The sequence below is a fragment of the Canis lupus genome, unplaced genomic scaffold (genome assembly GCF_048164855.1).
Source record: "Canis lupus baileyi unplaced genomic scaffold, mCanLup2.hap1 Scaffold_109, whole genome shotgun sequence".
Classification (NCBI taxonomy): domain Eukaryota; kingdom Metazoa; phylum Chordata; class Mammalia; order Carnivora; family Canidae; genus Canis; species Canis lupus.
In genome coordinates, this window is record NW_027326483.1 from 41,063 (window position 1) to 55,434 (window position 14,372).

At 50.0% G+C, this 14,372-nt stretch overlaps 2 protein-coding genes across 8 annotated transcripts in view; one reads left to right on the forward strand and one right to left on the reverse strand.

Annotated features, from left to right (window-relative positions):
* The window catches only part of LOC140629750 (WW domain-containing adapter protein with coiled-coil-like), a 36,917-nt gene extending 30,429 nt beyond the window's left edge, over positions 1-6,488 (reverse strand). The window contains exon 1 of the mRNA XM_072819320.1: positions 6,474-6,488. The gene's annotated coding sequence lies outside the window, so the exon portion shown is untranslated. The remainder of the gene's footprint in view (positions 1-6,473) is intronic.
* A 1,169-nt stretch (positions 6,489-7,657) lies between these two features.
* LOC140629751 (B-cell lymphoma 3 protein homolog) overlaps positions 7,658-14,372 on the forward strand; it is a 78,251-nt gene continuing 71,536 nt past the window's right edge. For 5 of the 7 annotated variants that reach the window (XM_072819322.1, XM_072819323.1, XM_072819325.1 and 2 more), the window contains exons 1-2: positions 10,533-10,698; positions 14,173-14,290. The gene's annotated coding sequence lies outside the window, so the exon portion shown is untranslated. Of the gene's footprint in view, positions 7,834-9,714; positions 9,910-10,532; positions 10,699-14,172; positions 14,291-14,372 lie in introns of those variants that run through there. The other 2 variants (XM_072819324.1, XM_072819321.1) reach the window with 2 other exon arrangements.

The following is a 14,372-nucleotide window of genomic DNA, read 5'->3' on the forward strand; positions in this document are numbered from 1 at the left end:
AGAGCAGGGCAGAGTGATCTACACCACTGCTCTTCAAAGCGATGGCTTTGTGAATTGTTACCTGTTCTGCAGGGGATAAGGAGCATGCATCAAAAAAAAAAAAATTATATCAACATACTTTTTTCCTTGTCAAAGTCTCACTTTAAGAAAAAAGGGTATTTTTTTTTCCAGCTCAAGTAAATGGTATATTATTTAATGACAGTTAATTTACACCCAGGTTAACTCCAGGACAGTTAAAAGTTTACAGGCCAGAACCTTGAAGAATAGGAGTCTATGACACTGTGTGGATTCTGCCCACCAAATCTTAGCTCAGTATAACTTAATGTCTTACTTAACAAAATGTGTTTCAGCGTACAGCATTACAACAACATACTAATAACTCTAGTTTATCTTCTCCACCCCACTTCCATACTCAAAAAAAAAAAAAGGTTGTGGGGGGGAAACCTTTTAGTAATGGGAAATATTTAAATACTGTTGTGCAATAGGTGTTACAATGCTTTTCTTCATTGTGTATTTTCAACCTTATTGAAGTATGATTGACAAAACTGGAAGATATTTAGTGTATGCTGTGATGATTTGACACTGTGAAAGGATTCCACCCATCTGGTTCATTAACACATCATCACCTAACAGATTTTATGAAAACATTTAAGTCTTCATCTCAGCAAATTTCAATTACACAATATAGTGTTACCAGTTACCATCACCATATTAAACATTAGATCTTAAAGTTGTTAAATTTGATTAAAAAAAAAAAAGAGTATCTAAAACCAAGAACTAGGGATCCCCTGGGTGGCTCAGCGGTTTAACACCTGCCTTCGGTCCAGGGCGTGATCTTACTTCTCCCTCTGCCTGTGTCTTTGCCCCTCCCCCCCGTGTGTCTCATGAATAAATAAATAAAATTAAAAAATTAAAAAAAAAAAACCAACAAGCGAAGAACTAAACTTCAAAAAGGTCTGCAAACACTTCAAATTTGCTGGCTTAGGCTTGATATACTAAGGCAGGAGTTTTCCTTGTGTTGTCCAGGAACCCTTGAGGGACCCCAAAATCATTTCAAAAGATCAAAACTATTTTCATAATAACACTAATATGATGGTCTTTTTCTTCCTCATTCTACCACAAAAACAGTGGAGTTTTCCCAGATGCTGTAGAAAAGTATGTTATCATGGAAGATTGAATGCAGAGCACATCTGAAGTTTCCTCTTAAGAGAGGCCTTAAAGAGATACTCAAGATCTATTTTTTTTAATTTTATAATTATTTTTCATAAAAACATTACATAAGCTAACATTAAAGGGTTTACAATCAACTGATTTTAGAATTATTTTTCATAGTTATCAAGTTTTTTAAATAAAGATTTTGAGTTGGGGGACATGGCAGGCACTCTTAGGCAAGGGTGAGGAGCGGCGGGAGAAGCAGGCTCCCCACTGAATAGTATGACATTGAGCTCTATGCCAGGACCCTAGGATCCTGACCTGAGCCTACGGCAGATGTTTGATTGAGTCACCCAAGTGACTCATTTATCAAGCTTTAATTTTTAATATGGTAAATATTGGTAGAAGATAAACAACAGCTCTCAGTTTTCATGACTGTAGAGACAGAGGTCTTGAGACCAAAAGGGATGAAAAGGACTGCTCTGAAAGAATGTACTAAACAAATAAAGAGGCACCCATCTGCTCTCCTTCAATTCAAAATGTCTTTTAACCATGTTTTTCTCCTCTTAAAAAAGTGTATATCCCTTTCTGCACTCTCCCTTAAAATACAGAATCCTACTACTTCTTCCCCAAGTGAAAAGATGGAAAAAAAAATAGTTAATCCTAGAAATTAACTGATGAATTGTTAATAAGGAATGGTTCACTGAATAACATCTACAACATCAAGGAAAGGCATTTACTATAACAAAGAAATTCATGGGGCCTAAGAGTTTTCTGATAAATTTATATATTTTAAAAAATTAAGTAGAATATCTTCAGGCAAAGACTGGTTACAGAAAGTAGATCTTGAGAGCCTCAATTTGAAAAGCTCCAAAAAATGCAGAAGATATTTAAGGGATAACAAGTGGTGCTGGAATATAAATGCAAAGTCATCTGTGATTGAATTTAAAGAACTTCCCAGCAAATCAAAATTGGTAGATATGTAGAAGGGAAGATATCAATTAACTCTTTAAATGTGAATAATTTTTTTTTCTAAATGAAGCAATTCGGAGGCGTCTTAAAAATCACAAATATGCATAACTAATCTATAACAAGCTACATGTGATCTGTAAGTCTTATTATGATTTATATTAGGAAGGAAGAGACATTCAAAAAAGTTTTTCCTAAATAGTTTATCATAGGCTAGGTTCTATGTTAAATCACAATAAATGTTCATCACAGGACTTAGGGAACTACATGTGAGTATCTTAATCTAATACTGAAAAAATAAGGTTAACTTCTACTAGACCATCATCAACGTTTGATACATATAAATCATTCATACAACCAAATGTCTATGTAGATAACTAGATAATATTGTTACTGATTTTCAAAGTTGGATTTAAAGTCTGAAAACTTCAAAGAGAAAAAAGAACTATTTTTAAAAAAAAGTTATTCCATAACTTCTTAAACCTAGGTTAAAATAATGTCTTGACCTACGTTATTCATCTGTTATTTTATTCTTTCATTATGAAAATATTAGATAAAAACTAATTTTATGTTTTAAAATTTTTACTCAAAAACTTCCATTAAAAGTGATTTAAAGACAAAGTGAGTTTACAGTAACCTGCAGAAAGATTCAAAAGCTAACATCTCAGATAAGATTAAATTTGTAATTTATAAATAATTTAGGTGTTATGCTCACAGCACTGGGTGCATTATAATGAAAAAGACCATTACTCGGAGATTATATACCTATACTTGAAATTTATAGAAAGGGAAATCCTGATTCTGAAAACACGTAACACTTAATCCATTCAGGTAACAGTCTTCAGCTTCCACCCATAAAATGAAATCCCCTGACACCGTTTATGATTTGGGTCCATCAAGCTTACATGCCCATTATTTATTCTTTCTGATTTCACTACATTTAGCCCATGTCTTAGAAATCAAAACAAGCAGAATTAGTTTTCTCTGAATTATGATTTTTTAAAAAGCCAAAACAATGTCCAAGTGGCCTGCCACTGTAACTATCAGCAAAGAACTACCAAATTGAAATTGTAATGATAAATGGCACTTTAGAGTTTGTTACTTTGCAAATTAACAAGGCCACTTTCCACGAAATTAGATTCATTCTAAAATCCTGAATATATACTTTATTGGAAATAACTCATTACAAGTAGTTTGATGACAACAACTATTAAGGTTTACTAAGCTGCTGTCTCAGCCTCAACACCACCCCCTTCTCTACTGTGATGCTACTAGGACTGGGATACTGCAAATAATGCTGTTTAGTCAGCTAGCTTCCTGTTAGATTCTGCCCATAGGAGGCACTGGAATTCACACTGAGAGGCAGGACAAGGAGACACCTAGCAGCCACAGCTCCAGTTTCCAGTTCTCTGTTATCTGACCCAAGCCAGAACCAGCTTCATCACACCGCTTGCAGGTACTATATCACCAGTTCTGCAGGGCCCCTCCTTTAAGCCATTAGGTTCTAATAACTACATCCTCTTCCTACCATACTTCAGCTCTCAGGGTAAATATATATATACTGTATGTGTGTTACCTCAGTGTTCCTTTTTGGTTTCTCCACTCCTCAATAACAGGCAGTATGTGCTTAACCAATCCTGCATGTAAAATTTTCTGTGTTGTCAAATTTTCTGTGCTAAAATAACTAACATGTTTTGTTTTCCTACCTAGACTCTGTTACAGTATTTAAAATTATTCTAAATTTATCTTCATGAAAATGCTATCTATCATTTATGTTTTGAATTTCTTTGGAAATGTACTACCCACAATGTTTCAAGAAGGGGTAAGAAATAATCAGTCTCAAAGACCTTTCAAATCTGATTAAGGTAGGATGATCACCCAAATATCCAAGGCAAAATCTGTTGGATTCAACCTACACTTTTATAGCCTTCTAGTTGTTCTTTCCTTTCTGTATTTTCCACGCTACCATCTGATAGAATTTTTTAAATTCCAAGTACGAGGTTACTTCACCATTTATATTATTCAATACCTCTAATTAATTAATGTTATTAATTCTTTCAAAGAACCAACTCCTGGTTTTGTTTGATCTGTTCCACAGTTCTTCTGGTCTCGATTTCGTTGAGTTCTGCTCGAATCTTTATTAACTCTCTTCTGCTGGGTGTAGGATCTATTTGCTGTTTTTTTTTTTTTTTTCTCTAGGTCCTTTAGGTGTAAGGTTAGCTTTTGTATTTGAGTTCTTTCCAGCTTTTGGATGGCTGCTAGTATTGTGATGTATTTCCCCCTCAGGACTGCTTTTGGTGTATCCCAAAGGTTTTAAATGGTAGTATATTCATTCTCATTAGTTTCCATGAATCTTTTTAATTTCTCCTTAATTTCCTGGTTGACCCTTTCATCTTTTAGCAGGATGGTCCTTAACCTCCACGTGTTTGAAGTCTTTCCAAACTTCTTGTTGTGATTTAGTTCTAATTTCAAGGCATCATGGTCTGAGAATATGCAGGGGACGATCCCAATCTTTGGGTATCGGCTCAGATCCAATTTGTGACCCAGTATGTGGTCTATTCTGGAGAAAGTTCCATGTGCACTTGAGAAGAATGTATTTTCAGTTGAGTTTGGATGTAAAGTTCTGTAGATATCTGTGAAATCCATCTGGTCCAGTGTATCATTTAAAGCTCTCGTTTCTTTGGAGATGTTGTGTTTAGGAAACTATCAAGTGTAGAAAGCGCTAGATTGAAGTCACAAAGTATAAGTGTATTATTATCTAAGTACGTCTTCACTTTGGTTATTAATTGATTGATATATTTGGCAGCCTCCACATTCGCGGCATATATATTGAGGATTGTTAAGTCCTCTTGTTGGATAGATCCTTTAATTATGATATAGTGTCCCTCTTCATCTCTCACTGCGGTCTTCGGGGTACGTTTTAGTTTATCGGATATAAGGATGGCTACCCCTGCTTTCTTTTGAGGACCATTCGAATGGTAAATGGTTCTCCAAACTTTTATTTTCAGGCTGTAGGTGTCCTTCTGTCTAAAATGAGTCTCTTGTAGACAGCAAATAGACGGGTCCTGCTTTTTTATCCAGTCTGACAGCCTGCACCTTTTGATGGGGTCATTAAGCCCGTTCACGTTCAGAGTTACTATTGAAAGATATGAGTTTAGTGTCATCATGATACTTATTCAGTCCCTGTTTTTGTGGATTGTTCCAGTGGACTTCTTCTTAAAGGGGAATTTTGAGAGTCCCCCTTAAAATTTCTTGCAGAGCTGGTTTGGAGGTCACATATTCTTTCAGTTCCTGCCTGTCTTGTAAGCTCTTTCTTTCTCCTTCCATTCTGATTGAGATCCTTGCTGGATAAAGTATTCTCGGTTGCATGTGTTTCTCATTTAGGACCCTGACTATATCCTGCCAGCCCTTTCTGGCTTGCCAGGTCTCTGTGGAGAGGTCTGCAGTTACTCTAATACTCCTCCCCATAAAAGTCAGGGATTTCTTGTCTCTTGCTGCTTTAAGGATCTTCTCTTTATCTTTGGAATTTGCAAGCTTCACCACTAAATGTCGAGGTGTTGAACAGTTTTTATTCATTTCAGGGGGTGGAATCTCTCTATTTCCTGGATATGAATGCCTGTTTCCCTTCCCAGATTAGCAGTTTTCAGATATGATTTGTTCAAATACATATTCTGGGCCTCTGTCACATTTGGCGCCCTCTGGAACCCCAATGAAACGTAGGTTTTTCTTCCTCAGGCTGTCATTTATTTCCCTTAATCTATCCTCATGGTCCTTTACTTGTTTCTTTTTTCCTCATTTCCCTCTTTGCCATCAACTTGTCTTCTATGTCACTCACTCGTTCTTCTACCTTGTTAACCCTCATCATTAGAACTTCTAGTTTGGATTGTGTCTCATTCAATTGATTTTTAATTTCTGCCTGATTAGCTCTAAATTCTGCAGTCATGAAGTCTCTTGAGTCCTTTTTGCTTTTTTCTAGAGCCACCAGTAGCTTTATAATAATGCTTCTGAATTGGCTTTCTGACATTGAATTGTAATCCAGATTTTGTAACTCTATGGGAGAGAGGATGTTTCTGATTCTTTCTTTTGAGGTGAGGTTTTCCTTCTAGTCATTTTGCTCAGTGCAGAGTGCCCAAAAACATGTTGTATTGGGAAAAGGAGAAAAAGAGAGGAGAGAAAGACGGAAAGAAAAGAAAAAAGAAGAAAGAAAAAAGAAGAAAAAGAGAAGAAAAAGAAAAAAAGAAAGGAAAAAAGGGGTGGGGGAAGCAAACAGAAATAAAAAATAACAACAACAACAACAACAAAACAAGGGGGAATATCGTCTGATTCTGTATCCTGCAAGTCCCTTGTCTTACCCTGGAACTTTCCAGTGCTGCTTGGTCAATAACTTGTTTTTCCCCTGTCCTTCTCGCTGGTCTTCTGGGGGAGGGTCTATCGTGCTGATTTTCAGTTGTTAGCACTTGGGGGAGCTGCTCAACCCCCTGCCTGGTGCAGGGCTCAGTGGGGGTTGTTTACCCCGTGAGGCCCCAGTGCGCAGGCGCCAGCGAGGGGCTCCCAGCGTGCACTGGGCTCGAGCGCGGTCCCCCGGACTGACGGCCAGCCGACCCTGCGGACAGACGGGCCACAAAGCATGTCGCCCTGCGCCTGCTGAACCGCGAGCGCCCGAGGATGTCAGCGCTGAGGAAGGTGCGAGCCTCGGGGACCGAGCTGCCGGGGCGACCGGTCGCGGGCTGCGCAGCGGCCTCGTCCCTCGCGGCGCCTGGGTGCCTCGCCGGCGGTGCTTCCCGGACCCTGCACTCCCGGGGCGTGGGTGCCGTGCGGGCTGTGCCGGAGATGGGCGAGCTGGAGGAGCTGCGGGGCCTGAGGAGGGGGCGGCGTCCGGCTCCCGCGGGGCAGCGGCGAGGGCCCAGGGGCCCAGGCGGAAGCGGCTCGTGTTTAGGGCAGCGCGAGCGGCGGACAGACGGTCCCTGGACAGCTCGAGAGCCTCCGTCCACGTCGCCCGAGGCAGCAAGTGCCGGGTCTGTCCTCCGGATGCGGGGCACCGCCCCTGGGGGGACGCGCGCTACCTTCGTGTCGCCCTGGCACCGGCCGCGCAGGCGCGCTGGGACCGTGGGGCTGCGGGCGAGCTGCACTTGCTGCAGGCTACCGCCGCCTCCAGCGCCAGGGGACCCGCGCCACAGGTGGCATCCGGGGCGGGGCCTGCGCGCCGGCAGGGGCGGGGGAGCGGTGGGGCGGAAGGATCCCCGGACGCCATGCTCGGCGCTGCCTGGGCTCCCCGCGCTTGCCTGGCCCTTCCCCAGGTGCCTCCGCGCGCCGGCCGGCCCCCAGCGCGCCAGGCCTCCTGGGCGCCCAGTGCGCAGGCGCCAGCGGCGGGCTCCGAGCGTGTGCCGGGCTGGAGCGCGGTGGGGCGCGTGGCGGCGGCGGCGGGGGAGCGGTGGGGCGGAAGGACCCCCGGACGACAGGGCGCGGTGCTGCCTGGGCTCCCCGGTGCGGGTGTGGCCCCTCCCCAGGTGCCTCCGCACTCAGGCCGGCCCCCAGCGTGCGGGGCCTCCCGGTCGACCAGTGCGCAGGCGCCGGCGGGGGGCTCCCAGCGTGCACTGCGCTCGAGCGCGGTCCCCCGGACTGACGGCCAGCCCTGCGGATGGACGGGCCGTGTGCCCTGTCGCCCTGCGCCTGCTGAACTCCGAGCACCCGAGGATGTCTGCGCTGAGGAAGGTGCGGGCCGCGGGCGGGGCGCGGGCAGGGACCCCGAGCTGCAGGGGTGATCGGTCGTGGGCTGCGCGCGGCGGCCTGGTGCCTCGCCGGCGGTGCTTCCCGGACCCGGCACTCCCGGGGCGTGGGTGCGGCGCGGACTGTTCCGGGCAGACGGGCGGGCTGGAGGAGCTGCGGGGCCTGACCAGGGGGCGGCGTCCGGCTCCCGCGGGGCAGCGGCGAGGGCCCAGGGGCCCAGGCGGAAGTGGCTCGTGTTTAGGGCAGCGCGAGCGGCGGACAGACGGTCCCTGGACAGCTCGAGAGCCTCCGTCCACGTCGCCCGAGGCAGCAAGTGCCGGGTCTGTCCTCCGGATGCGGGGCACCGCCCCTGGGGGGACGCGCGCTACCTTCCTGTCGCCCTGGCACCGGCCGCACACGCGGCGCTGGGACCGTGGGGCTGCGGGCGAGCTGCACTTGCTGCAGGCTACCGCCGCCTCCAGCGCCAGGGGACCCGCGCCACAGGTGGCATCCGGGGCGGGGCCTGCGCGCCGGCAGGGGCGGGGGAGCGGTGGGGCGGAAGGATCCCCGGACGCCATGCTCGGCGCTGCCTGGGCTCCCCGCGCTTGCCTGGCCCTTCCCCAGGTGTCTCCGCGCGCCGGCCGGCCCCCAGCGCGCCAGGCCTCCTGGGCGCCCAGTGCGCAGGCGCCGGCGGCGGGCTCCGAGCGTGTGCCGGGCTGGAGCGCGGTGGGGCGCGTGGTGGCGGCGGCGGCGGCGGGGGAGCGGTGGGGCGGAAGGACCCCCGGACGGCAGGGCGCGGTGCTGCCTGGGCTTCCCGGTGCGGGTGTGGCCCCTCCCCAGGTGCCTCCGCACTCAGGCCGGCCCCCAGCGTGCGGGGCCTCCCGGTCGACCAGTGCGCAGGCGCCGGCGGGGGGCTCCCAGCGTGCACTGCGCTCGAGCGCGGTCCCCCGGACTGACGGCCAGCCCTGCGGATGGACGGGCCGTGTGCCCTGTCGCCCTGCGCCTGCTGAACTCCGAGCGCCCGAGGATGTCTGCGCTGAGGAAGGTACGGGCCGCGGGCGGGGCGCAGGCAGGGACCCCGAGCTGCAGGAGTGACCGGTCGTGGGCTGCGCGCTGCGGCCTGGTGCCTCGCCGGCGGTGCTTCCCGGACCCTGCACTCCCGGGACGTGGGTGCCGCGCGGGCTGTGCCGGAGACGGGCGGGCTGGAGGAGCTGCGGGGCCTGAGGAGGGGGCGGCGTCCGGCTCCCGCGGGGCAGCGGCGAGGGCCCAGGGGCCCAGGCGGAAGCGGCTCGTGTTTAGGGCAGCGCGAGCGGCGGACAGACGGTCCCTGGACAGCTCGAGAGCCTCCGTCCACGTCGCACGAGGCAGCAAGTGCCGGGTCTGTCCTCCGGATGCGGGGCACCGCCCCTGGGGGGACGCGCGCTACCTTCGTGTCGCCCTGGCACCGGCCGCGCAGGCGCGCTGGGACCGTGGGGCTGCGGGCGAGCTGCACTTGCTGCAGGCTACCGCCGCCTCCAGCGCCAGGGGACCCGCGCCACAGGTGGCATCCGGGGCGGGGCCTGCGCGCCGGCAGGGGCGGGGGAGCGGTGGGGCGGAAGGACCCCCGGACGCCATGCTTGGCGCTGCCTGGGCTCCCCGCGCTTGCCTGGCCCTTCCCCAGGTTCCTCCGCGCGCCGGCCGGCCCCCAGCGCGCCAGGCCTCCTGGGCGCCCAGTGCGCAGGCGCCGGCGGCGGGCTCCGAGCGTGTGCCGGGCTGGAGCGCGGTGGGGCGCGTGGTGGCGGCGGCGGCGGCGGGGGAGCGGTGGGGCGGAAGGACCCCCGGACGGCAGGGCGCGGTGCTGCCTGGGCTTCCCGGTGCGGGTGTGGCCCCCTCCCCAGGTGCCTCCGCACTCAGGCCGGCCCCCAGCGTGCGGGGCCTCCCGGTCGACCAGTGCGCAGGCGCCGGCGGGGGGCTCCCAGCGTGCACTGCGCTCGAGCGCGGTCCCCCGGACTGACGGCCAGCCCTGCGGATGGACGGGCCGTGTGCCCTATCACCCTGCGCCTGCTGAACTCCGAGCACCCGAGGATGTCTGTGCTGAGGAAGGTGCGGGCCGCGGGCGGGGCGCGGGCAGGGACCCCGAGCTGCAGGGGTGATCGGTCGTGGGCTGCGCGCGGCGGTCTGGTGCCTCGCCGGCGGTGCTTCCCGGACCCTGCACTCCCGCGGCGTGGGTGCGGCGCGGACTGTTCCGGGCAGACGGGCGGGCTGGAGGAGCTGCGGGGCCTGAGGAGGGGGCGGCGTCCGGCTCCCGCGGGGCAGCGGCGAGGGCCCAGGGGCCCAGGCGGAAGCGGCTCGTGTTTAGGGCAGCGCGAGCGGCGGACAGACGGTCCCTGGACAGCTCGAGAGCCTCCGGCCACGCCGCCCGAGGCAGCTAGTGTCCGGTCCGTCCTCCGGATGCGGGGCACCGCCCGTGGGGGGACGCGCGCTACCTTCGCTTCGCCCTGGCACCGGCTGCTCAGCGGCGCTGGGACCTTGTTGCGGCCAGCGAGCAGCACGCGCCCCAGGTGGCATTCGGGGCGGGGACTGCCCGCCGTCTGCGGTGTGGCGGAGGCGCGGCGCTTGCCTGGGCTCCCCGCGCTTGCCTGGCCCTTCCCAGGTGCCTCCGCGCGCCGGCCGGCCCCCAGCGCGCCAGGCCTCCGGGGCGCCCAGTGCGCAGGCGCCGGCGGGGGGCTCCGAGCGTGTGCCAGGCTGGAGCGCGGTGGGACGCGTGGCGGTGGCGGCGGCGGCGGCCCCGCGGATTGTCGGCTGGCGGTGCGGATGGACGGACGGGCCACAAAGCATGTCGCCCTTCGCCTGCTGAACTCAGAGCGCTCGAGGATGTCGGCGCTGAGGAAGGTGCGAGCCGCCGGGGCCGCGGGCGGGGCGCGGGCTGCACGCGGCGCCCTCCTCCCTCGCCCGGGCTGGCTGTCTCGCTGGCGGGGCCTCCCGGACCACGCGCTGCCGGGGCGTGGGTGCGGCGCAGGGTGCGATGGGCTGGTTTTCATGATCTCCTAGTACTTATCTGTTGCTTTTTAAAATTTTTTCCTTGTTGATGGTTTTGAAAAGCCATAGTTTAAATATCGGGGCCGTATAATTAAAAAGAAATCGATTATCTTCAGAAGTTGATTTTTTAGATGTGGTTTCTGTTTCATTTGTAAAAGGTTTTACTTATTGATTTGTGAGAGAGACAGAGAGAGGCAGAGACACAGGCAGAGGGAGAAGCAGGCTCCCCATAGGAAGCCCAATGTGGGGCTGGGTCCTGGGCCAGAATCAGCCCTGAGCCAAAGTTAGACACTCAGCTTCTTAATCACCCAGATGTCCCTGTGTTTCCTATTTTAACTTAGATAATAAGGCATATGTCATCAATCTCAAAGTGATTTGCTATTTGGTTACTCCCCCAGACGCCTTTCAGGTTTCATCCAAAGATTAGAAATTATAGGGATCTTTCACTTTATGTGTTTTATGCGGACGCTTATTCCTCTGCTCCTCTTGGTGGTTCATTCGAGATCCAAACTTTTTGAAGTGGAGTAAAGGTATAGACAGAATTCTAGTAAGGGGCAGTTGCCACTTGAGGAAGTCTTAAGAAATCACTTTATTATTCTTTAAAACTCTTTTTTTTTTAAGATTTTATTCATTCCTAAGAGAGCCACACAGAGACAGAGAGAGAGTTAGAGACACAGGCAGAGGGACAAGCAGGCTCCATGCAGGGAGTCCATCAAGCCCTGGCCCAAAGGCAGTGCTAAACTGATGAGCCACCCGGGCTGCCCAATTTTTAAAATGTTTTTATCAGGGACGCCTGGGTGGCTCAGTGCTGAAGCGTCAGCCTTCAGCCCAGGGTGTGATCCTGGAGTCCCGGGATCGAGTCCCACTTTGGGCTGCCTGCATGGAGCCTGCTTCTCTTTCTGCCTATGTCTCTGCCTCTCTCTCTCTCTCTCTCTGTCCGTCTCATGAATAAATAAAATCTTTTAAAAATTCATCAAATGCCTCTTTTGTGCCAACCACAGGACTACGTGCCTTGTTCCCTTGCATTCTTATAACAATGTTAACCACCACTTCTCCTCTTGCTTTAACTGTACTTTGAGATAACTGTGGATTCATGTGTTGGAAGACATAATACAGATCCCGTGTACCCTTGACCCTGCTTCCTCCAGTGGTGACATCTCGCATAGTTATGGTAACCACGTGGGTACATCGTCACTGATGCAGTCCCTTAGGCTTTTTCAGATTTTACCTGTGTTATATGCACACACTTGTGTATCTGCATACGTATGTATATTTTTTCCTGTCCAGTTTACTATAGGTGTAGATTCCGTTTCTTTTGAACATATGATGGAAAGAAGGCTGAGGTAAGTTATGGGGGGTAAATGAAGTATAGACCTGGTTTGAATCTAGGTCTGTTTGACTCAGAGTTTTGATTTTTCAATAGCAGTAGTGATGGACACTCCTGGGTGGTGCAGTGGGTTTTGTGTCTGACTTTTGGTCTCAGCTCCAGCCATGATCAGGGTCATGATTTGGAGCTTCGTGTCAAGCTCCATGCTGAGCGTGGAGTCTGCTTAAGATTCTGTCTCCCTCTGCCCCTGTCCCCTGCCTCTCTGTAAAATAAATTAATCCTAAAAAAAATAATAGTCCTGATGAATAACAGGAATAACAACAATAGCTGAAGCTCACTAAGTTACATATGAAATAGACTATTTACCATATGCCGGGGCTGTTCTAATACATTACCTCAGTTATCGCCCCCCCCCAGAACTATACCTCATAAATTATGTTATAGTTGAACTAGTATTATTAATTAAACTAACCATATTTCCAAGGAACAAGGAATTCCTTTTGTTGCTCCTAAATCAATAATAAAATAGCGAAATTCTACCTCCTTTTTACCTAATTTTCAATTTGAACCTCTGACCTTAATCGCTGATCTTGGCAATTGTCATGTTTTTAAAGTTGTATGTATCTGTGTACGTGTAAAGTGAGACCTGCATTATTATACATCGAATTATGTTGGGACACCTTACAAATAGTTTTATGAAATCATCAATAAGAGCTAGCTTAGGCATGATGCCAGGTTTTTAAGGGAATAAGTGTAAATCATCAAGAATACTTAAGAATGTAATAGGGAGACATTTTCTTCCCCCTAAAGTAGAATAGATCTTTTTGGCCACATGCAGTCCCAGGAATGTTTGAGTTTAACGTCTCATGTTACAGATCCAGCTTTCCAAGGCAAAGCGAATACATTTGGTGAATGATCACTGATTATTAGAATATGATAATACTTTAGGAAGATAATAGACTAATCAGCAGGCCATAATTTATGATTCTTTGCTAGTTACATATCTTGTAAAGCTGTCCCTGTGATGAACAGCAGCACTTCAGAACAGGAATAACAGCACGCTCCTGTGTCGTAGATCCCAGGAGGTTTCGGTGCTCTTGTAGACAGCAGACAGAAATAAAAGGAAGTTTCTCCTTTTTACCTCGTATAATCCCACTGGAAAGTGAAACGTGTGCTGAGAGTTGATACTTCTTCTAGGTCACCTCCCTGAAGAGGCCCCGGGCAGGCACTGTCGTAACAGTTCTTGGACAGGAGTCTGATGGGCCCCAAAGGAGGTGGGAGGGTTTCTGCAACAGGCTACTGGTGGAACAGGGTGCTACTGTCTAGCCCCAGGAAGCTTCTAGTGAGGAGGGCCCCGAGGAACCTGCATCCTTTTCCTTAACTCTTTCAGAGGGTACGGCATACGCCCAGATTGGAGTTAAAGGTAAACTCAGTTCTGTGTAGCTTGTGGTTGTTGCTTTTTGAAAAATGAGCAGCTACAAGAAAGCAACACCACGTATGGCTTAATAGGCCTTAGCTTTTTGGAACTTGAATTTGGATGTAGATAACGCAGATGGTTTTGAAGCTATATATCATTAGGAACTCTTTGGAAACCACAAAACCTTTTTAATGGGCCACTCTATCAATTTTCTGCTCTTCTAAGGAGTTTTTCCTATTCATGACTCCTTTTGATCTTTGGCTAACACTGAGGCAAATGTAGTGACGATTTAGTTTTCTTCTTCCTCTGAAAGCTTGTACACGTTTTCTGCCTCGGGTTGTGTCCGCTTGGATGCCTGGAGAATGTTGACAAAGGAAAGGTTAGGCTAGCCTGTTGATGCTACATATTTGGGCTTTAAAAATCAAAAAGGTTCCTTGGCTTCCGCGGAGAAGCATTCTGCTTGATGGCCCAGATTACTGATCCAGTAAAAACGACATGTTCCAGCCATCCTTCACACACACCTTAAGTGAAATTAATGAGATCACTCTATGGTTACGCTTTGTGTTTTATTTTCACTTTCTAGGTCTGTATGAGCTGTTGGCTGTTGTGCAGGCCGGCTGGGGCCACGTGTGGACAGCCAGGAAGACCTGACCTTCCTCTGGGATATGTTTGGTGAGAAAAGCCTGCATTCACCGGTAAAGGTAAAACCATGCTGATGTCAGATTCTCTTGGTGGGAAAACATATGGAAAAATATTTTGTCATCTCATGCTTTGTTCTGTCCT